This window comes from Gorilla gorilla, chromosome 14, assembly GCF_029281585.2.
Source record: "Gorilla gorilla gorilla isolate KB3781 chromosome 14, NHGRI_mGorGor1-v2.1_pri, whole genome shotgun sequence".
NCBI lineage: Eukaryota > Metazoa > Chordata > Mammalia > Primates > Hominidae > Gorilla > Gorilla gorilla.
In genome coordinates this window covers 118136779-118161234 of record NC_073238.2, presented here as the reverse complement: position 1 = coordinate 118161234, position 24456 = coordinate 118136779, and the positions used below count along the sequence as shown (strand labels likewise).

Here is a 24456-nt window from a genome sequence, read left to right as displayed (position 1 = left end):
CACCAGTGTTTGTATCAAATATTAAATGAGGGTTACCTAAGACCCAAAAGGCTTGGACCCTCATCTTTCACTCAGGAAAATGTTGAGTGTGCCCTAAGAGTAGAAATGCAAGCATTCTACATGAAAATAAACACAACCAGCAGTTAGCTACAAGTGTAATTTTGTGGAAGCCACAGAAATGCAGTTCTCAGCTCTGATTCAATAGATTCCTTCCTGCGGGGAGCACAGCAAGCATGGCTAACAGGCAGCCCCAGCTGACCCCCGTCGGGATCTCCGCTGCAGGCACATGGAGACCACACTTCCCTCAGGATTCTCCCAGGCAGACACAGAAGGGACACGAAGGAAGTCCAATCCTGCAGATCTACAGAACCCTCTGATGGGAATCTTTGGTTCAGGAACTCCACATCACTGTGACCAAACGTTCTGAGAACAGCACTAGGGTCTGAGAGCCTTCTTGTCAGGTCTCCCTCCCGTCTCTCATTTAACATTGTCGGTCTCAGGCCTGCAATGCTGTGCGCAGGCCTACCAACCCCTGCTCTTTTATTCTTATGTATTTATCTCAATAAATCTCTTGCTTGTCTAATCCTTTTTGAACATTTATTTCTGGAGGACTTAAATTGATGCAAATATTAAGTTGAACTTAATATTTGTAGATGCTAAAAGCGCATCAATTTATAAATATACACACTCATACACATACATTTACAGCGAGAGAGAGGGATGTCTAAGCCCCAAAGTAAGCAAAATGCTTGAAACAAACAAACAAAAAAAAAAAGGAATAATCTCACTAAAGTCAGGAACAAAACAAGCGTAACTACTATAAAAGCCATCATGTAATGTTGTAAATGAAGAACTAAGCAAAAATAAAACAAAACAAAATGAAAAGAATTACAGTAATAAAAATTCAAAGTAAAAAGACTTAATTTTACCTGATCTGATTATGCCTGAAAATCACAAATGGTAATAAAAAATACTGCAAACAGTAAGTTCATAAAAATTGCAGAAAACAAAAGTAATACTAATATTAAAAAATCCATTGTTTTTACACGTGCAAACAATAGCCAGTTAGAAAGTATAATAGAAGGAAAGGTCCTATACTATAAAAGTAAATTATAAAGCCCGTAGGAATAAATTTAATAAGACCTGTGTGAATCTATATGAAAACAATTTTAAAATCCAGCTGAAAAACAAAACTTAAGAATTGAACAAAAGACACAGAATGTGTTCATGGAGAGGAAGATTTAACATCGTACAATAATTATTTCTCTGTTAAGTTTATTTGCTTCTTTGAAATGTACCCAACAAAATACCACAATCATATTATTTAGAATTAGGACAGTGATTATAACATTAATACAGATAAATAAACAATGTAGTGAAGAAATATTTGAAACAGAAGAGCAATGAAGAATCACTGGTTTTACTAGATATCAAAATATTATAAGGCATTAATAATAAAAAAAATATGGTATTGATGCATAAATAGGCCATCAAACATAATTCAGAATCTAGAAAACCTAGCAAAATCCCAATTCAAAACAAAATTCCTTTTAAAAAAAGGGAATTTAGTATGAGGCAAAAGTTGTTTCTACCTTTTAAAATCAGTAGGGAAAAGGGGACTACTAAAATTGGCAAGAATAACTAAGTAGACATTTGGAAAAACATAAAGCTAAATTCATATGCCACACTCTACACCATGATAAATTTCCAATGATCAAAAATCTATATGTGAATTAATTAAGCTGTGAAACTACTAGAAGAAAACATGGCTAAATTCTTCATAATATTGAAATAAGAAAAGTCTTCTTTATTCAGACTCAAAACTCAAAAGCCATAAATCTGATACATTTAACCACATGAGAATCAAAATTTCCTTCAGGTAGAGAGTTTATGCAAAACAAAATCGAGCTAAGTGCAGCTAACTGTCAGGGAACAGGGAAAGGGACTGAGGAGTGCTCAGATTTCCCACTAGGGTCAAGCCTGGCTAATTAATGAGAAACCAACCCAAATCCCAATAGGAAGGAAATGAAAAGACAGTTCACAAAAAAGAAAATGGAAATGATGCCAAAACGCATGAAACAATGTTCATATTTACATATAATGAGTGAAATGCTAACTAAAATTGAATTCAAATACATTTTTCTCCAGATATTTTTTAAAAATCTAAGTTTTGATAACTGACTCTGGGCTATCATTTGAATGATGTTGATTGCTCCAAAATTCATGAAACTTGACCCCCAATGCCACAGTATTAGGAGGTTTGGCTTTTGGGAGTTTACTGAGTCAGGAGGGTACTGGCCTCACACTGGGATTAGCTGTTCTCATCAAAGGACTTGATAGAGAAAGTTAACCCCTTTTTGCCCTTCCACTCTTCTGCCTCATGAGGATGTCACAAGAGAAGGTGCTATCTACGGAGCAGGCCCTCACCACACATCAAACCTGCTGGCACCTTGATCTCAGCCTTTGCAGCCTCCAGAACTGTGATAAATAAGTTTCTGCTCTGTATAAAGTACCTGGTCTCAGGTATTTTGTTATAACAGCAGACTCAGACACCCTCTTATGAGGTTATAGGGAAACAGGTGCTTTCATATACTGCTGGGCTAAATTAGTACCATCCTTTCCGAGGGCAAGTTGGCAATGTCATCATTATTAAAATGGACCCAGAAATTACATCCTTGGAATTTAACTGTACAAATATGACATGATGTAAGGCTCTTTACTGAAGCATCTTTTATGGCCACCAATAGGAAACAACTCAGATAGTTAATAAATGATGACAACTTCACACAATGCAATGTGATACTACTTAAAGGAAAGGAATGAAAGAACTGTATCCAAACACAGAAATATTTCCTTCCAAAATACTTCAAATAAAGACCAAGATATACAGTAATGTGTGTGATATGATACGCACACCTTCTGGATATAAAAAAGGAAATAAGAATGCACATGTGTGTATATGTGTACCTGCAAAATGAAACCCTGGAAGAAAACATAAGAAACTAATGACCATGGTTACCCACATGGGGAGCAGTAAGAGATGTGCAGATGAGGGATGAAAATGAAGGCAAGACCTTTTATTCTACACATTTTTATAACTTGATTCTGCATTCAAATTTTTTGATCATCTATTCAGTTTCTATAATCATAAGAAGAATACCAGAGCAAGCAAAGGTTAAAATATATATATTCATTTATTTCAAAAATGTTTATTCAACAACCACGGAGTAGCAAGAGCTGAACCAGGCAATGAAGAATAAAAGATGACAATTCCAGTATTTAAGGAGCATACAGTGTAGTGAAAGAAACTGACAAGCAATCACGACCTAGATTTAAAACTTGAATGATTGAGCAAAGGAAACCGCACCAGTAGAAACAGAAAAGTCAAAAGGGAAAGCCACCTTAAGAAATAATATAGCTGATAGGAGATATTCTACAATTTGATGAAATGAAGGATTTATGCAAATTGAAAATTCCATCAGTTAGTGGATAAAAGACTGGCATTTATAAAGGACTCCAAAACTGGATTTTGACTGTTATTTTGAGGCTGAAAATATAGGAGAGAAAGCAAAAAGAGAAGGGAATTCATAGGAAATCCTAGCCAATGTCCACATGCATTGGGCTTAGGACATTTTTCCTTTCATTGAAGTTTCCATTCAAGATTCTGCCCTGAAAAAGTAGCCTCAATAAACATAGGATTGAAGTATTTTTCATATACAACTAAACAAAAGGCTTAAAACTCATAACAGTCTCTGTCAAAACATGTATCTCTTTAAAATAATAATCATAACTTTAAAAACTCACAGTAAGATAGTCTATGATATGATATTGCTGAAGCTGTATATCTGACATCTGGTGAGATGTCTAGTACCATTTTATGATTTATGATACAGGAAATCTGAAGATCCTTTGGATACGGTATGATTCATGTAAAAAAGACACTTTGATTCAAATCCATTTACTTTTATTTTTGATCATTCAGAGAAATTATTTCATGTCAAATATTAATTCTTCCAAGAAACATCTGGTAGGGCACGACGCTAATGAGGCCACAGTTGCTGGTTCAATCCGTCCCCTGCAGACAGGAGCCACAGAGGGAGAAGCCTTTTTTGTATGCACCTCTAATCAAGTCCAGCTGTCTTCCAATTTTGACACTGGGCTCAAAGGGACCCAGGTGACAGAAGGCGAATTCCTGATGAGGAATCATCATCCACAAAAAGTAGCAGAAATTTCTTAGTTAATCTTACATCTCACAACATGACAGGCTGTGGGCTCAGTCATCTACATTTGTCCTTGAGGGTTTCTTTTTTAATGTAAGACAATATTATTCAAGTAAGTATATCACAAATGATTCATTCAACCAGGATAAAGGGAAAATGCAAGGTAATGCATGCTCAATGCAACTGAATTCCTCTCATTTCTCCTAGGCACCGTTATTGTCAACCAGATAATGCTGTGTTGCTCCTGCTTTAAATCTGAACATAACTCTACCATGCAGGAAAATAAACTCACAAACAAAAATACATTTTCAGACTCCATCAAGAGTGCTGCCAAGCATAGAGTTTACAAGTGTAACAATGGCAGCTGTTCCCACTAGTAAGAACAGCTGGGAAAAACAGAACTAGAGTCATTATCTCTCAGATTATGATCTGCTGGAACAATGCCCAAAATATCAACACTGCCACTGAGTGACAGCATTTAGCCTCTGATAACCTCATTTAAATTTTCATTTCACTTCACTAAAATGCATTAACAGTGTCACATATTCAAGAATAAACAAAACATTTCAGAATTATTCCAACAATATATGTGGAAATCTGTTTTCTTTTAGAGACTTTGAACTGCCTGTATTCAAGATTAGCAAATACCGAGTCACTTCATTCCTGAGAGACCACCATCTAAAGGAAGCACACTTTTTTGGAAGAGAAGTAATAGAATGGATATATATTGTTCAAGCTGTCCATGAAATAAAATCCAGGTTTGATTATTACAGTTAGAAAATCGGCATCACAGTGTCCAGAAGATCAGGGATAGAGAAACATCCTGTCAATCTTATGCTCTATGGGCATGAATGAGGATTATGAATTTCAGAAAGTAAGTTACATTTACAAACCACTCGTGTATACAGAATACATCTATGTGCGACTCTGCAAAAAGCAAGTCGAATATAAAATAATACAGAAATAATAACCTCTCTCTCTATGAAGGAGAAGCTATAGGAATGACAAAGATAGAAGGCAAATGAACAAGAGGATGTCCTAGAAGTCAAGTACAAAGAAACCCTGCTGAGGAGTCAGCAGTGGTCCGTGGCGTGTGATGGATGACTCTTCATTTGTACTGCATATGGCCTTAACATCTTTTCGGAAAGTATGAGCAAACAAGTGTAAATACTATAATTGCGAGTGCACCATTATAGAAGCTAAAACTCCAAAGAATGACTTAAAGAAATCAGAAAAGAGAACAATGCATTGTGTAAAAGAAATGATATTTATTGTTTCTTGTTATTGAGAATATCATAGAGCAAAGAACAGTCCAGCCAGTGTCAGGTAGCTGCAGAGACTATTTCACTGCCTGCAGAACAGTTACAAAAGACTAGATTCTGTAAGTATTTGATATTAAAAAATTAAAATCTATCTGGAAAATTGAGACAGGAAAAAAAGAGGTGGCATCTGTAAGCATCATGCATCCCCTTCTGCTCCTGGAATTCCATGTTTAATAGAAAATTTTAATTCAAACACTCTAGGTGACTGACGAGGTTACAGTGACATAGATGATACCCTAAAGCGTGAGTTTCAGAATCAGGAATAACCCAAGTTTATCCCGTAAGTCATAGTTGTCAATGTTTTTCAAGTGGTTCCTACATGCTCAGGAAGTTTTTGGTGGGCTGCACATGGATTGTTTTCTCACAAAATTCTCCTAGCCACCCTAAGGTTTCATATTTTTGTTATCCTCATTATATAGATGAGGAAAATCTGCCACAGACATGTTAAGTAACTTGGCTAAGGTCACGGAGTTGGTAAGTGGCGGAGGTAAACTATAAAGTATCTCACTTCCTCCAAAATGTCACTATCTGGATGACTACAAAAGTCACTACTCTTCTTGGCATGGCACTATGCTTTTCTGTACCGTATGAATGAATCTCATGCCCTACTCACAAGGGTGTTATGGGATAACATCAAAACCATTGCCTTCTATAAAACAGTGACTCAATGCTACTGACATCTTTATGACCATCATTAAAGATTATCAAGCACTTGAAACAAAGAGAGAAACAATAACCTTCTTAAATGCCTAAAATTAGGAAACCCTCTTGATTACAGCTGACTGAAAGCTGGGGACTCTTGTAAAGCCATCTTCTGTTTACATTGTATGGAAAAGCAGCTACTTGTCCTGAGTTCCACACCTTCCTGCTGTAACCTCCCACTGTGACTTTTCCTTTCCTCCACATTGATCAAATAAACCAAGAAGTTTCTACATATTAGACAGAAGACAGTAAGTCCAGATATGAGGAAGGGGCTGGATAGCTGCATATATAATTATTAATTGACTGTATTTATTTCTGCAGAGACAAAGACAGCCTTAACGTTTCCCTCAGTTTAATTCAACTTTAGTCAGGTTTCTTCCTGACTCTATGCCCCTGACCTCCTTTTTCACAGAAAAACTTTAGAACACTTGCAATTGGAAACTCTCTCTGCCTCTTTAAGATATAAATCTTCTCCCAACCTCTTGCAAGTTTTACAACTAAGGAATGTCTTTTTCAAGGACCTGGGAGCCATCACTGAGATGGCATCATCAAGAAGGAGTCCCTATCTCCCAGTCTCTGTGAAAGGGCGTGAGCCAAACTTCCATCAGCACCAGTTGGGAAACACAGGTGGCCTGATCCCACTGACCAACCTCCTGTCATGTCATTCAGTACTTTTCCACTAGTTCACTCCAGTGTTGAAAACCTCGCCCACCTTTCATTTTAAGGGTGTGGAGTTTAGTCTCTCTCCCAATTGCAATAGTCTTGAATAAAGTCTTCCTTGCCTGTTTAACTCTGTCTGGTGCAAGTTTCTTTGACAGTGGTGCATTTTACATTCACTTGAGAGAGCAGAAACTAGGCAGGAAGAGGAAAGAAAATTATGTAGTGGATTTTCTGATGAGATAAAAAAATGGAGGCTGCCTTAGTGTGAGCTTTTTATGTAAAAGTGCCAGCACCTCCATGACATCTCAATTGGGTCATGAAAGGAGTCATCCCCGAGCATGCAGACATCATGGGGAGAACTGAAAGTGGGATGGGGGGTGGACAAGGCATGAAAAATAAATGACAGCTTTAAAGAAGAACAATTATAAAATTTATACTCTACAAGAATAGACTTTTATGTAGATTGAAATGCATTTAAATGCAAATTCAAGGCATATTTTTATGTAAATTTATATGTGGTCTTCTTGTTTATTTCATATATTTGGCTGCGACCTTGTAAAGACCTTAGCAACAATTCCTCCCTACTGCTTTAGAACTGTTAGGCAAGGAGAGGTCTATTGTGAGCTCCTCTTCAAGTAACTGGGTGAGGTTTGGGGAGGAAGAAGGGTAACTTCCTAATGATCTGAAGTTCTGAAATACTTAGGAGTATTTAGACCAGAGTAATATATTTAGGCCTAAATATTCAAAAGCTTCCCAGGATATTTCCATCCTGATGGGCTAGTATGGAATTCAGAGCTCTCAGTAAACATTAAAACCCAGTGCCTACCCAGGATAATTGATGGAACCTGGGGAACAGAGCTGACCTTTCTTGGGGCAGATGAATCCTTTGAAAGTGTCTGACACTCCTTGAAAGAACAACACGTGCCTATACCATGTCCCTTCCACCATGAGAGCTTTGGGTTAGAACTCAGATGAATTTATATTTAAAATCCTAGCTATGAAAGCTTGGGCAAACAAGAAAACTTATCGAAGCTTCAGGTCCCCAATATATAGATTGATTGATAGATGATTGATATAGATAGAAAGATAGATAGATAGATAGATAGAGTTCCTTTGAGAGGAATAAAAATCTCTACTAAAGAGAGGTGTTGTGATACTTACTGCCATATCTGGCACAGAGAAGACACTCAATGTAGGCAGCTTCTATTGTCATTATTATTGTTACCATTATTGTGATTTTTCCAATTTTTAAAATTCCCATTTACCAATAATAAAAGCCCCACATCACTTGACTTTAGGTTCCTGGATATGTGTGTGTTCCTCAGATATCCAAAGTGTGATTTTACTTGTTAGAGAAGTGAATTTCAAGGAGCTTTGGGCCTAGATAAATTAATTTCTACTATGCAACATTTATGATAATGATATGTACAAATGATTTGCTCAGTAAATGCATTTGAATGACTTCCCAAGTTTGATGCTGTATTAGTTTGCCAGGGCTGCTGTAACAAAGTACCATAGACTGAGTGGCTTAAACAAAAGAAATTTATTTCACATTTCTGGAGACTAGAGCTCCAAAAGCTGGGTGCTGGCAGGGTTGGTTTCTTACAGAAAGGCCTCTCTCCTTGAGGGTTGGTTTCTTACGGACAGGCCTCTCTCTTGGTCTTGTAGATGGTCATCCTCTCCCCGTGTCTTTATATAATCTTCCCTCCGTATCCAAATTCCCTCTTCTTATCAGGATGCCCATCTTGTTAGATTAGAGCTGACCCTAGTGACCTCATTTTAATTTAATTATTTCTATAAAGACCCTGTCTCCAAATAGACACATTCTGAGGTACTGACCCCAACATGAATTTTGTGGGGGACACAGTTTAGCCCATAACACATGACTTAATTTTATATATGTCTATTTTATCTGATTTTCTACTTAGTGGCCTTTTCTTTTCCACCTCATCCATTATAGTTTCCCAATATTTATAACGTTTGATCATTATTAACTATTGAAACACCTTTAAATTTAATCTGATACATAAATGCCCTAGTTCAGGTAACAGGTAGAGCAGGCACCAGGTAGAGCAGGCTGGGATCTCACATAAGAATATATGGTAGAAAGAATTAGAATTTTATTTCATAGAGAGTAAGCCCCAAGTATTTTATTTCTTTATAACCTCCACAGTGTCATGCAGTACAGTAAACGCACAGCACATGCCTGTGGGAAAGATGAGTGAATCAATGAATGAATTAGCAGGACTCAAAGAGCAACAGCTGACATTTATAACCCCTCTTCTTCTAAGCACACAGAGTAATTGTGTTGCCTTGTCGAAGACTCTTTAGAGTTGCCTGGCTGGGGAATCTTTAGTTTGAGAGACAGCCTAGGGACTCACACTCATCATAGAGAAGCCTGAACTGCATCTTGAGATTTGCCAGTGTTTCCAGAGCAATCCAAGCATTGCTCCAGCAGTGTGAAATTGTGTCAGGGAAATAAAAAGCCAAGGTCTCCAGTAGACCCTAGGGAGAATGGAGACAAGAACATCACACCATTTAAATGATTAAAGCAAGAAATTTAACAGTGAAAAGTGATAAGGCATTGCATTTTCCCTTTAAAATGACGAATTCTGTTTACTTTGACCAAGAGCAGGCTTAATTTTAAAACAGGGAGGTGATCCAGTTTATACCAAAATACCAATATATTCAAATAATAAACTAAATTAGCCCTTCTGTTTAAAAAAAAAGATCTTATCAAAATGCTAACCACTGTGGCATATCTGCAAAGAGAACCTTGCCTAAGTTCAAAATTGTCCAATTCCATAGAGAAAGCTGTTATCTAGTTTTTTAAACACCTATAGCTTCCCTACCTCCACAGTTTATCCCATCTATAATTTTCAAATCCCCACCTATTCATTTTTCACTATCTCATTTCCACTTGAAAACTGAATAATTAGGAAAGAAGATAGATACACAAATACGTGATATCTAGACAGACAGATATCCATAGATAAAATAATAAAAATCCCAATCTCTAGCTAGATAAAGAGTATTGTTCCCAGTACACATTTCAGTTATCTTAAATGTCTGTTTTTTTGTGGGTTTATTCTTTGGGTGGGAATGTATTGGTTTTGGTTTTTATTTTTAACAAAGACAAAAGAGAAAGAGGAGAGAAAAGACAATTGCACATTTCTAAGTGTTTTATCAGAGCCTCAGTGTAGAGGTTGTGTTATGATCCCGAGTGGAAATTTGTTTTCATCACAAACCACCTCACAGTATGATACAATTTATCATGATTGTCATCCTAGGCTCAAGGGAGAGCAGAAATAGACTTCTAGCAGCTCTGTGCATAAGGACCTATGTACTCAAGCGCATGGGTAATTCTCAGTGAAATCGTTGCCATAATTGGGTGCCAGCCACTGGCTACTGACAGTAGTTGGCCCCAGCTGCCCAACTTTTAAGTAGTTGGTTTGAATTCACATCAATTGATAAATATATAGGGCAAAAATCACTCAAGCGCATAAACATACCACCCCAAACTCAACAACACAATACTGTATGCATTTCCAATTCTTTATATAGACAGGGCATGTTACAGTTCTCCCTTTTTCTTCTTCTTTTTTTTTTAACTGCATTTTAATGCCCCAGGTTTGTTTAAACTTCTGTCAGAATGTTGTCTTGGACTGAGATTTTATTTTTAATTCAGAAAAGAAGAGGATATAATGTCTTTAAAAGAAGGAAATTCGGTGAGTTTTCTGCAATTAGCACCATAGAAGTCAGTTAAGATGCCTTCTGGAAATTTCCAATAGATAGGGGGTAAGTTAGAATGGCAGCAGGCAGCAAATGAAAACAGCACTTGGCAATTTGGGAATCCTTTTTTTGTGACAAACTATCTGGTAGGCAACAATTTTGGCTTTCTCTAAACTTGTATAACTCGCTGTTATTTTGGCTGATTTTGATCATTAGCAAAATTGCACATAGAGAACTGTCAGTAAAATTAACTTAAGGCTGAATTCACGCCTACTTTCCCACCTCATTCTACTTAAGTACTTTCAGAAATCCCATCTTTACTTCTAGAAACATTGAAGCAAAAAGAGCTAGAAAGGAAGGTAGCCAGACTGCTACACCTCCCCTCCTTCCCATCATTATAGATCAAGCACTTAAAGTGAAGTTTAGACCTCAAGTCTCTCTCTCCAATTCATGCTTTACTATAGACTGGATTTTTTACTTCAAGTTTATCTGGCTAAAATATAAGTACATATTCACATCACTAAACAGAAAGACAATGGTCCACAAACATGCTCCACTTTCTATGTTTACTACCTTAAAAAATTGTATCATTATCCAGTTGCTCAATTCATAGCCTAGGTCCTTTTCTTCCTTCTCTTTTTCTATGGTAGCACTTAACTAATCACTTTTCAAATTTTCTTTCTTCCATATATCTTGTATCTGTCCATCTTTTTCATGTGCCAACACCATCCAATTCAGACCTCAGTCATTCCTCACCTGTTTATTGCAATAGCTGTGAAGAAACTTGCTTCCTTGGGCCACCCTTTCACATTAATTCTACAATGCAGTTAGTCATCTTTCCAACATGAAAATCTCTTCACGTGACTTTTACAAAGACTCCGCATAAAATCCAAATGACATGGAATAATGAACAAACCCTTCATGGCTTGTCCTAGCAAACCTCTCCAGCCTCATTTGTCACTTCCTTAGCTAACCTTGAGCCCCAGTATTCGGCTACTCACAGGTCCCTGCACCAGCCATGATTTGTTTACCCTCTTGTAATTTTCCCTATGCCTGGAGCTTCGACTCCTTCCCCTGCTTCAGTTCTTTCTCAGTTTCTCGTAGAAATCAGTTCTTGCAGAAAACCTGTGACCGTAGAAAACTTGTGACTGTATCTCCAGCAGGGCACTGTGAATCCTGTGTGCTCCTTAAAGAATTTATTGCAAAGGGGGCTTACTTTTATATACCATCTCCCTCTATCTTAAAAGCTCCTTAAGAGCGGGAATTCTGTCTTTTTAATCATCATTTATTACTGAATCCTGAGTATATAATGTAACACCAGGGCCATAGAAATTTCATGCTTTATAAATATTGCTCAAAGAATGAATGAAGAGATGGCAGAGGAAGATGTCTTAGATATCAATATTACAGTTGTGTTGCTGTTGCTCCAGTGAGGTCTTGGGGAAATTATTCACCCCGATTGGATAGCTTTAGCTCTTTCATCTTTGGAGTGAATATTTAGTGAGGACAACCCACTCCTTAACTGAACGATATTGAGGTGGTAACAAGAATTCCATCCACATTTTTACTTTCCAGTGTTTGGGGCAAATTCAGTCATTTTGTAATCATAAGTAGAAATTCAATAACTTGTTTTCTAATCAAAACTAGAAATCCATATAAATGCAAACAGTGAATCCTTTACCAAAATTACATACAAGTCAGCATTGAAAATAAGAAGTGGTTTTTTAGACCCTATGCCCTTAGAAAAAGATGGCTCTTATTTTTTAAATGGATTATGTTCTGCAATAAAGCATATGTTGTATATTTTCCTAGGCTACAAACATATGTCCTAATGTACACTGTCTATTTGTACTATAAGTCGTTTGCTTTAAAAAAATAAAAAGGTTGATTTTTAAGCTTTCTACCTAAATCTCTATTTGGTTCTCGGGCTTTTTGCTTTACTTCTGTGAAGAGATAGTTCATGCCACTTTGGTACTTTCTAATTTTCTTCCTGTGCTTCTGAAAGACAACTATCTGTCTCCTTTTGTAAAGATATTCATCATGAAATTATAACATGGTATAGGTTGAGACGTGCCAGGATATTTCACCGACTATGGTGACACTCAGTAACAGAGCTCTTTATTATCCCAGCAGTCAAAGCCCGGTTTTAAAATGTCAAGTGTCTCTGCAATGCCTACTTCCAATTTACTGGGGAAGCGGAAAGAAAGATTAGAAAGAGATTAAATGTATGGGTATTTAGTACCATAAAAAAGGAATTAGAAAAACTGAATTTATTAGAATTAAAATTATTATGAGAAAGAACCAAACCATGGTAGTCCTTGGAATGCCGCCTTCTCATTTTGAACTTCTTGAGATGGAACATGAATTAGCGACTATCTAAGAAATTAGAAATTAGACATCCTGGGCCTTAGAAACTTTTCATTTTTATATCTATAAAAAAAGGACACATCCCAAGTTGTACTTACATTCTTACTTAATCAAACATGTTTTTTAAGATATGCAAACACAATTAGAAGGTGAGTAGGTAATTTGGATGCCTAGTAATCAACATTTAGTTATAATTTATGATGTCTTAATTAGTTTCCTTATAATTTAATTGATGAAAATTATTTACATGTACAAATAGCCACTGACTGTGAAAGCTAGTGGAGCCAAGATCCAACTTATATTATTTTCCCAACCAATAAACAAACAAAAACGCTTTTAGCAACCAAATTATTTTTGTAGTCTACTGTTTAGGACATCCATTCTGTTTACTATTACAGTGTAAGAATGCTGTACTAGGGAATTGAAAAACTGTTATTTTGAAGAACGGAGTTTCTCCCCCTCAGTACTATTGACATATGGGACGAGAAGATTCTTTGTCCTGGGGAGCTGTCCTGTGCATTGTAAGAGGCCGAGCAGCATCTCGGCCCTGCTTCCGCCTACTCGACGCCAGGAGCACGCCCCTCCCAGTTACAACAACCAAAAACATTTCCAGGCATTGCCCCCAGCTGGGCCACTGCTCTAGTATCCTAGTGTTCTAAGTCGGGAATGTGCCATTTGTCATTATTTAAAGCACTCAGTGATAGTACAGCACTTAGTAAAAACAAACAACAAACAAACAAAAAAACGGGAAAGATATGCCTATAATGGTGTGCTAGATGGTCCAAGAGAAATAGCAACCCAAAGGGTAGAAAGAAGCGGGCCTGGGTTGACCTAACAAATCTTCTCAGTCTCTGTAAGCTCTTAGGCCAGGCCCTTCACATTTTTTTTTTTTTTTTTGAGACGGAGTCTCTGTTGCAGAGGCAGGAGTGCAGTGGCACTATCACGGCTCACTGCAACCTCCGCCTTCCGGGTTCAAGCAATTCTCCCATCTCAGCCTCCCGAGTAGCTGGTGTGCACCACCATGCCCTGCTACTTTTTCTATTTTTAGGAGAGAAAGGGTTTCACCATATTGGCCGAGCTGGTCTCGAACTCCTGACCTTGTGATCCTCCTGCCTCAGCCTCCCAAAATGCTGGGATTACAGACGTGAGCGACCACGCCCGGCCGCCCTTCACCTTTTTATTCCTCAATTTTCTACCATAAAAATGAATAATACTAATAATCCTCTCATAAGGTTGGGGTCCCAATCAAGGGAGCTAAAACATGAGCAGGACCAATGAACTACACAGATGGATGAGCCTGGAGGGCGTCATGCTAAGTAAAATAGGCCAGGAAGAGACACACAAATGCCGCATAGTCTCACTCATATGTGCAACCTGAAAAGTCAAACTCACAGAAGCAGAGAACAGACTGGTGGTTACCAGGGCTGGTGGGCTGAGGGTCAGGGGAAGATATTGATCAAAGAGCAAAAAATTCAGTTAGGAAGAATATGTTCAAGAGATCTATTGTACATTATGGTGACTGTAGTTAATAACATTGTATTTTATAATTTAAAATTGCAAAGATAATAGATTCTAAGTGTTTTCACCATATACACAAAAATGAGTATGCAATTTAATGCAAATGTTTATTTGCTTAACTATTCCACAATGTATTCATGCAGCAAAACATGTTGTACACTATACACATATATTTTTATATGCCAGTTAAAAACTAAATAAATAATAATCTTAACCAAAAAAAAGGCCAGCAAAGATACTAGCACATAATGAGTATTCAATAATTGGTTTGTTATTAACAAAACATGATTCAAAAAGTAGTTCAAAAATATTTTTTGCAATGATGTTTGCAGGGAAAATTTCTCTTTTTATCACGGATCAAATGATTTTAGATAAACAGAGTCAAATTCTCCCACATAGCCCTTATAATTTCAGGAATTTATAATTAGCGTAATAATTCTTCTTAGCCTTAGTTATTAAGAGGTAGTGTAAGCTAACGTTTAAGAACATGAATTTTAGAATCAGACAGATCTAGGCAAATAACGCTTCCTCCAGTGTGATTTTCTATGCCTCACTTAGGCATAAAACTAAACAAATTATAAAGCTGTAGTTTTGTTTTTGAATTTACTTTCTACTGATATGGGCTTGGAGGTAGCTCTAAGACAAAAAAAAAATACTAATGCTTAAGAAACATTGAATTAATGGTGTTGCTTGAAAGTTAAGAAACAATAGAAAAGGAAAATAAAAGAAAAATGTGTTAGGAAAGTAAGGAGAAGGGAAGGAAATGTATATTTAGTGCCTACTACACACCAGGCACTGCAGAAGCTTCTTCTGCAAGGACAATCTATGGTGAGGTGGTAATCCTCTCCATACTACACGGTTAGCTTCATTTTACGGAAGAGCATCAGAGGGGTGTTGTAACTTACTTGACAGCACACGGCAAGTAACTAACGGAATAAGTACCAGCACAGAAGTCACTCTGACTCCAGAACAGCTGTTTTTATCTACCACCATGGGCTGCCTCGGTACACCCCGGCCCTGACAGCTACAGAACTGTTCTTTATGTCCAGCTCTTGCTGACACTACACAGAGAGAAAACTGAATTTTAGCGGGTAAGAAAAAGCAATAGTTATCCTCACAAATGTTATCATCCTAAGGGAAGTAGCTGTATCGTTATGATTATTTCATCAGTTGGCTTGAGATACTAGCCTATTTATGGAGATTAAATTCTATTTTAAAAAGGTTTCAGTGGGAGGCTGAGGCAGACAGGTCACAAGGTCAGGAGATCGAGGCCATCCTGGCTAACACGGTGAAACCCCGTCTCTACTAAAAACACAAATTAGCTGGGCGTGGTGGCGGGTGCCTGTAGTCCCAGCTACTCTGGAGGCTGAGGCAGGAGAATGGTGCGAACACGCGAGGTGGAGGTTGAAGTGAGCCGAGTCGTGCCACTTCACTCCAGCCTGGGCGACAGAGCGAGACTCCACCTCAAAAAAAAAGGTTTCAGAAGTATTATTGTCAATAACTACAAAACTATAAAAGGGGAATGCAAGTTTCTAAAATCCAAAACATTTCTAGAAATGAAACAGTTAAGGGGTCAAAGTACCAAAGTGATGAATTTTTTGTGTGGTTGGGGTAGACTCCTTAATGTTAATATAGTTTTGTTGGATTGTAGAAAAATTTATGACACCATTATCTTATACGAAATATCTGCCCATTTTATAGATACAGCAGTCCCCCTTATCCTCAGCTTTGCTTTTGAAAGTTTCATTTACTCGAGATTAACTGCAGTCTGAAAATATTAAATGGAAAATTTCAGAAATAAACAATTCATAAGTTTTAAACTGCATGCTGTTCTATGTAGTGTGATGAAATCTCACAGTGCTCAGTCCCGTTATGCCTGGAGCATGAATCCTCCCCTCTTTCAGAGTGTCCCCACTGTGGATGTTCCCTGCCCGCGAGTCACTTAGCTGTCTCGGTTACCAGACTGACTGTCCAACATCTCCATGCTTGTGGTCACGCCATCCCTATTTTACTTAATAATGGCCCCAAAGTGAAAGAGTAGTTTTAATTTTTTAAAGTTGCCTGAATTCACAATCCAGGAAAAAGATATGAATGTACTCAGAGAATTCATTGAAAATGCCATTTGCAATCCCTAGTCCTATTCTCTGAGCATGGTTTCGCATAGACGCTCAGGGTACTTTTGAAATGAGCCATGCCACCAAAAGAAAAGTGACATTTGCTTTGTTATATTAAAACAACTTGAGAAGCATGCAGCAGCTCCTGAGATGAATTTCCTGGGATAGAATGGAGCAAGTTTTAATATTAGCTCACACATATATTTGCACTTTATGATATTTATTACATAGGCTCAACTAATAAAAAAGTAAAAAAAACAATTCGAACCAACTGAGGCTTTGTAACTCGGCTAAAATGTAACATGTCCTTATAAGTGGTTTGTACAATGAACTGCTTTTAGACTGATACCCTTTAATGTTCATATTTGTTTCATAAATGTGTCACCCAGATCCCTTGGTGAAATCTCCCTAATGTACACTGAACACATAAAAATGATTCAAGATGTAAGTAACTAATAAAATCTTGTCCTCATTATTTTAAGAGGATGTCACTAACTGACCAAGAATATGTCACTTCATCAGCTCTGAAATCTTTAACAGATCAGTAAAATAAATCACCAAGTGCATGAACTGAGAGTGTGGTTTCTTAAAAAATGCATCAAGTGAATTTTATTTTCATCTACTCAGATGGGCGATGAGCACTCAATAGGAGTAAAGATTGTTTTGGAAGGTGCAGATAAATTTCAGTAACAATATCTATGTGCCTGCAGTGTTGCTGGCAGTAGCTTATCCTAAGTATCTGCTCTTATCTTTTACAAACTAAAGATCATGTTTGGAATGAAAAGTTTTACAAAACACACCCAAGATTTATTTTATGTGAATGAATGAATAAATGTATAAATAGGGATTTTTGTTTCATGCAGTATTCTAGAAATGTGACCCTAGTTTGTTTGAATTTCTTCCCATCTAGAAGTGAATCTATGCTCCCATCCTTTGAACCTGGAGTCTGAGACTGGACATGGAGTACAGCAGAAGTGAGGCTGTGCTGGGTTTTGTACCCAGATCTTAAGACACTGGCAGCTCTTGAACAGAACGACCAGCACGTTGGTGGCTTTTCAGGTTACCTCACTTTGCTAGATTACCCAGCCTGTGTCACATACAGTCTTTTTTTTATATATATATACTTTAAGTTCTAGGGTACATGTGCACAACGTGCAGGTTTGTTACATATGTATACATGTGCCATGTTTGTGTGCTGCACCCATTAACTCATCATTTACATTAAGTATATCTCCAAATGCTATCCCTCCCCCTCCCCCCACCCCATGACAGACCCCAGTGTGTGATGTTCCCCACCCTGTGTCCAAGTGTTCTCATTGTTCAATTCCCACCTATGAGTGAGAACATGTGGTGTTTGTGATATTTTGCTCAGAATGATGGTTTCCAGCTTCATCCATGTCCCTACAAATGACATGAACTCATCCCTTTTTATGGCTGTGTAGTATTCCATAGTGTATATGTGCCACGTTTTCTTAATCCAGTCTATCATTGTTGGACATTTGGGTTGGTTCACAAGTCTTTGCTATTGTGAACAGTGCTGCAATAAACATACATGTGCATGTGTCTTTATAGCAGCATGATTTATAATCCTTTGGGTATATACCCAGTAATGGGATGGCTGGGTCAAATGGTATTTCTAATTCTAGATTCTTGAGGAATTGCCACACTGTCTTCCACAATGGTTGAATTTTTAAAGCAGAAAAGGGAACATAAATATATTTTGGAACTCTCTCTCTCTCCCAATTCTAATATACATGTCTATATGTTAAATATACACATAAATTATAAAATCAAGTATTTGTTTCAGGTTCAGAATCAAGGTTTTCAGGTTCTACCATGGGACTCTGGATATTTACAGGGGCAGAAGAGATGACAAAGGTAATAAATTCCCTCATTCTTGGCCACAACACTGTAAGCACTGCCTTTCTCTTGAAAATAAGGAAGGCTTGGGTAGAGGCCCACATGTGGAGGATCACAAGTACAGCACCAACTTGTAGCCATGTGAAGGAGTCATCCTGGCTGTGGATCCTTCATCCACGTGAGCCGTCTGCCCTTGCCAACATCCTGTAGAATGCACGTGAGCTGTCCCCACCAAGGGCTGACAAAGATGCAGATTCGGGAGCAATATAAATTAATGTTGTTATTTTAAACATGAGTCTCGCGATAGTTTGTTGTGCAATGGTAGATTAAGAAGAATATTTGTAAAACCAACAGATACACTAAGGTGTTATTTTCAAGAGAAAGGCAATCCTTACAGTTTTGTGGTCAAGAACAAGGAAAATTACTACCTTCATCACGTATTCTACCCATGTAAATATCCATGGTCCCATGGTGAAACCTGAAAACCCTGATTCTGAAGCCAAAACACAATACATGATTTGATTATATATATATATGTATATGCATACACACATACACATATATATGCACACTACCGTATATATACTACTGTATGTATGCTATATATATGTAACTAATGTGTATGCATATATATTAGAATTGAGTGAAAGAGAGATTCCAAAATACTGTTTTCTGCTTAAAAAGTAAATGTAGACTGTATATGGCATAAACCAGGTAACCCAGGCAAGTAAGGTAACCTGAAACACACTTTGAAAAGCCACCAACCTACCTAGGTGTCTACAGTAGGTCTCTGCAAATCCTCCCAGTCCCCGGTTCTAACAAATTGACTGTTTGAGGTTTTGAACAGAGACCAGAAAAATATATGGACTTCCCAAAAATAAGAGTTCTCAATACTAACACGTAGGAAGTAAGAAAAAAGAAATTTCTCTAGCTCCACCTTAGAACAATTAAATTAACATCTCTGGTGGGGTAGATTAATATCACTACTAAAACAAAGCTAAACAGAACCAGAAGGGCCTAATAATTATAATATGGGACCAAATCTAATAATCATTAGTCTAGGATTTCTAAAATATTAAGTTCTTCCTTCTATTTTCCAAAAAAGTGAAAGCAGGGGAGGAGTAGAAAGTGTTGATTTTTCTTCCTTCTCTCTCACTTTTCTCTGAGCCTAAATGATTCCCTGTCTTAGGGTAAACAGTTGAGCAAATGGAAAAAAAAGTAAAATGAAGAAAAGTAGTAAATGCTAAAGGAAAAAACAGTGGCATCTACTAATAGGTATGTATGTTTTTAAACCTGTAAATTCCTCTAATGTCAAAGAATTTAAGATAAAGTACCCTGACATAACCAGAAGTTGTTTTCCACTCCCCAGCAGATTGAGAACATTTAAAAGAATGGGTAATATCTAGTCTTGGGGACAGAATGGGGAAATAGAAACTCAAACATAGGAGATTGAAACATAAAGTGGTGAAACATTCATGGAGGCGATTTAGCAGCAAGTATCAAATGTAAAATCCACATTCTGTGGACTCAGTAGTTCTGCTTCTCAAAGCTCTGGCCTATGGAAGCACTGGCATATGCACACAAAATATTCACTTCTGCATTATATCTAAACTCTAAAAACTCGAAGAACTCAAATATCAGCCAATACTACAAGAACCAATCAACTGTGGTATATTTCTTCTGTGGAATATTATATAGCCATTGTTAAGAATGAGATATAAGTGTATACACCTTCTATGTACCCACAAAAATTAAAAATTAAGAAGCCTTAAAATAGAATGAGATAGATTCATAGGTAATGACAAATACATATCTCTAAAACATAGAATTAGGAAAAATAATACATGTAAACCAATACATACTATGTATTATACTTACTATATATAAAACATATGCATGTGCATTTGTGTGGAGTACATACCTTTATGTACACATACATATATGTAGATGTAAATGTATATAAAACTGATTAGGAGAGCCACTCTAAATAATACAAAGTGGTTACCTCTGCATAAGGGAGAGAGATTCCAGAGAGGGATGAGAGACAAAGTGGAGAGAGCATTAAGGAGGATTGTTTATGTACTGCTGGAGTGATTCATTGTAAGATTTCTTTTCAATGAAAAGTAAAAGCCTTCAAAACCGGGCTGCTGACAAAGGGTCTGTTCCTGCTCATCCTCACTGGGTCTAAGAAATTGTGCTTTTGATCTTCTCAGTTTTCACAGCTAACAGTTACCTTGCCCATTCACCTCACTTGGGATTCAATCAATCAACAGTGTGCATAGTTCCCATGTCCCAGCTGCCTCGTGGGTTTCTAGGATTATACAAATTTGACACAATTGTGACCTATTTCTCTACTGCTTTTCTAAAAATAATCGTTTTGTTTCCTCAATTTCCTAATTTTCACTACTTTCTTATTAATGTAATTTAGTTATCAATGCCTGCATTGAGAAAGTTGTCGAATAATTCGATGCAAACTGTTTACAATTTCAAGCTATTTGCATGATTGTTTCTATCTACCAACAGTGCATATTGTCACAGTGACATTTCCATTGTTATAATTGCTAGTCAGTAAGAGACGGAAACATTGCGTCCTCCAAGATGACTTTGCCATGTGTATAAGTCTACTTCATTTGTATTCAATGTTCTGAAAATTGTGTAGAAAACACGACTTATAGAGAACTCCACACTGAAATTAGCTTTGGAAGCATTATATTCGTAAATGTGCGTCATCTGGGAAGCATTTATTGAGCACCTTCTGCAGGAATACGTATGCTATAATTATTCTGATAAAGGTTATGAGCAAAAAAGTGAAATCCCTGACATCAAACAAGTTTGAATTCACTGAAAGACACTGATTACTCATACCTAAGAGGCAACTCTTTATAGACATTTAATTATTGTTTGCTTTGAAAATATTCACTGGACTCTTATTATGGGTTGGATATGATTCTGAGTCCTGAAATAAATCAGGGAATAAAACAGGAAGAAATAAATAACTCCTTTCCTTCATTGAAGCTCATATTGTCCTGGGGCAGGTAGGCAATGAGAAACAACTAGATGATAATAATATGTAGATGATACATGAGAAGAAAATCAGTACTAATAAAAAATACGGGGAAAGAGTTGATGATTGGGAGTACAGACAAGAGAGGGAGAAGCAATGGGCATGGGTTACAGTTTCAGAGTGGTGAGGGTCACCCTCGGCAGGAAGGCAGAGTTCAGGAACTACCTGAAGGAGCTGAGTTAGCCGTGCAAATGTCACAAAAGAGATTCCAGGCGAAGGGGACAGATGACGCAATGTCCAAGGGAAGCTGTGTTCCTGGAGTGTTTGATGAACATTATGAAGGCCAGTGTTTTGAACTGCAGGGGTAAATTGGGATTACAGATGATGAAGTAGGTAGAAAGCAGAGGTGAGGCCAGATCATGTAGGTCTTTGCAAGCCACTGAAAAAATGAATGTGTTTATTCTGCGGGGGAAGAAAATCGTTTGAGCAGCGGAGGTACACTACTGAACAAGATACTTAAAGGGATCACTGTGGATATTGTGTTAACAACAGAACATCAAAGAACAAGAGTAAAATTATGAATTCCAGTTACTCAGTTGCTGAAATATTCCAGAAAAATAAGTGATGCTGTTTGGTCCAGGGTGGTAGCAGTGGAAGTGGTGAGAAGTTGTCCAGATTCTGGACAAATTTTGCAGATAGAATTGACAAGATTCCCTGGGGATTGAACAAGAGGTGTGAGAGAAAGGAATCAAGGATGTTGACCAGAAAAATTGGAAAGATGAAGTTGCTATTAACACAGATAAGAAGAAACAGGGGTGGAGTTGGTATAAGAGGGAGGATCAAGAGTTCAATTTTGCCTTGCTGAGTTTGTCCTGCCCATTTGGTACTCAAGTGGAGAATGTATAAGAAGAGCATGATATACAAGGCTGGAATTCAGAACTGATTCTGGATTTTTGATATATGTTTAGGAATCCTTATCATGCAGATGGTGTCACAGGAAATAATAATGAATAAAACCCTCAAGGAAGTTAGGATAGCTGTATTAGTTCATTCTTGCACTGCTATAAAGAAATACCTGAGACTGGGTAATGTATAACAAAAGAGGTTTAATTGGCTCATGGTCCTGCAAGCTATACAGGAAGCATAGTGGCTTCTGTCTCTGGGGAGGCCTTGGGAAACTTACAATCACGGTAGAAGGTGAAGAGGAAGCAGGCACATCTTACATGGCTGGAGCAGGAGGGAGAGAGAGAGCAGGGGGAGGTGACACACTTTTAAACAACCAGATCTCATGACCACTCACTCACTCTCAAGAGAACAGCACTAAGGGACTGTTGCTAATCCACTCATAAGAACTCCACCCATGTGATCCAATCACCTCCCACCAGGCCCCACTCCAAACTGTGAATACAATTTGATGTGAGATTTTGGTGAGGACACAGACCCAAACCATATCAATAGCTATGGAAGAGAAAGATGATTTAGCATAAGCCCTGGGTACTCTAACACTGAAAAGCCAAGAAGAAGAGAAGGAACAAACGAGAATGAGAAGCAGCAACAAGTAAAGGAGAAAAACCAAAAGAAAAGGGAATCAGGAAACCAAGCAAAGTAAGTATTTCAGAGAGGAGGAAGTAATGAACAGCTCTATATTCTGTCACTTGGCTGAGTAACATAAAGACTGAAGAGTTCCTACTGCATGTAGCCACAATAAGGCCAATTAGTGCCTTCAACAAGAGCAGTTTTGGTGTTATGGTGAAGGCATATGCCTGGCTGGAGTGAATGTCAGAGATGATGGGAAGAGTGTAAAGTACTTTTTCAGAAAGGTTTGCTAACCTGAGAGACAGAGGTCTGAGAAGCTAATGGCAAAGGGGACTAGGATCAACAGACTGGTGTTTTTAAGACATATTCCTGTGCTAATGAGAATGATCCAGTAAAGGGGAAAAGAATGATGCCGATTGGAGAAGGTAGATGCCCTGGAGCAGCCTGTTCAAAGGCCAGGGGAGGTGGGCGCTCATGCACAGTGGAGGAATTGATTCTGGATAGGAGTAGGGGTAGCTCAGCTATTAACAGAAAAGAAAGCATACAAGAGGTACCACAACTGGCAGGGGGGCTCAAGACATGATAGAGTCTGTGGACATTCTCTTGATTACTTCATTTGTCTCAGTATGGTAGAAATCAAGGTCATCAATTCAGAGTAATGGTGAGAGAGAAGGTAGGAGAGGTTTAAAAAAAGGAAAGGAGGCAAGAAAGAATAGTCTAGGTTGGAAGAAAGATACATCCATGAAATAGGGAAATAGAAGAAGGTTGTCAGGCAGTATTGAAAGCTCACTTGGGGTTCCTGGTTATGGATTTAAAGTGAGACTATCAAGAGGATCTGTGTTTTACTTTGGCCACATTGAACTGCATAAGAGAAAGCACAGGTTAAAAACAGAGTCAGGTTTAGCTAAGGTGGTGGCTAAGCCAAGAGAGCACACAGAACAGGAGAAGCAAGAAAGTTGAGGACAGGAGCCACAAATTAACAGGCAAAACAGATATGTAAGGATAAATAACCTCATACACACACATGTGACTCAGAAAAATTTGTGCAATAAGTTGTTCAAACTCAAACTAAACTCGAATAATAATAATCCACCTTCAAAGTGATTATTTTCACTACCAGTATACTTAGTCTCTCAAGGTTCTGTGCCTCAAAACCATATGAAGTCTCCCCTTTGCCACTCTCCTCACAGCCTATGGCACAATCTTTCCACCTTAGGCAAAGGTGACAAATCTTCATCTTTTGAACAGAGATTTTCGTGTTGGAAATACTGGAAGTCTTTTTAAACCAAACCTAGTGAATTAAGCAAGTTATCAAGCCATGTAATTCTATTTGGGGTCCCAAACGAGGTGTGATTCCAAAGTAATGAGACTTATTTCCTTGAATGACTCATAAACTGGCTCTGAAGAAAATTCCAAAACAA

At 37.7% G+C, this 24456-nt stretch overlaps 2 long non-coding RNA genes across 2 annotated transcripts in view; both read right to left on the bottom strand.

Moving 5' to 3' along the window:
- The window catches only part of LOC129526196 (uncharacterized), a 128967-nt gene that overhangs the window by 43544 nt on the left and 60967 nt on the right, over window positions 1-24456 (bottom strand). The gene's annotated exons all lie outside the window — the stretch shown is intronic.
- Window positions 9040-11514, bottom strand: LOC109029398 (uncharacterized). Its single transcript, XR_002008456.4, has 2 exons — window positions 11393-11514; window positions 9040-9409 (listed from the first exon to the last, which is right to left on the bottom strand). It is a non-coding gene; the product is annotated as an uncharacterized lncRNA (long non-coding RNA).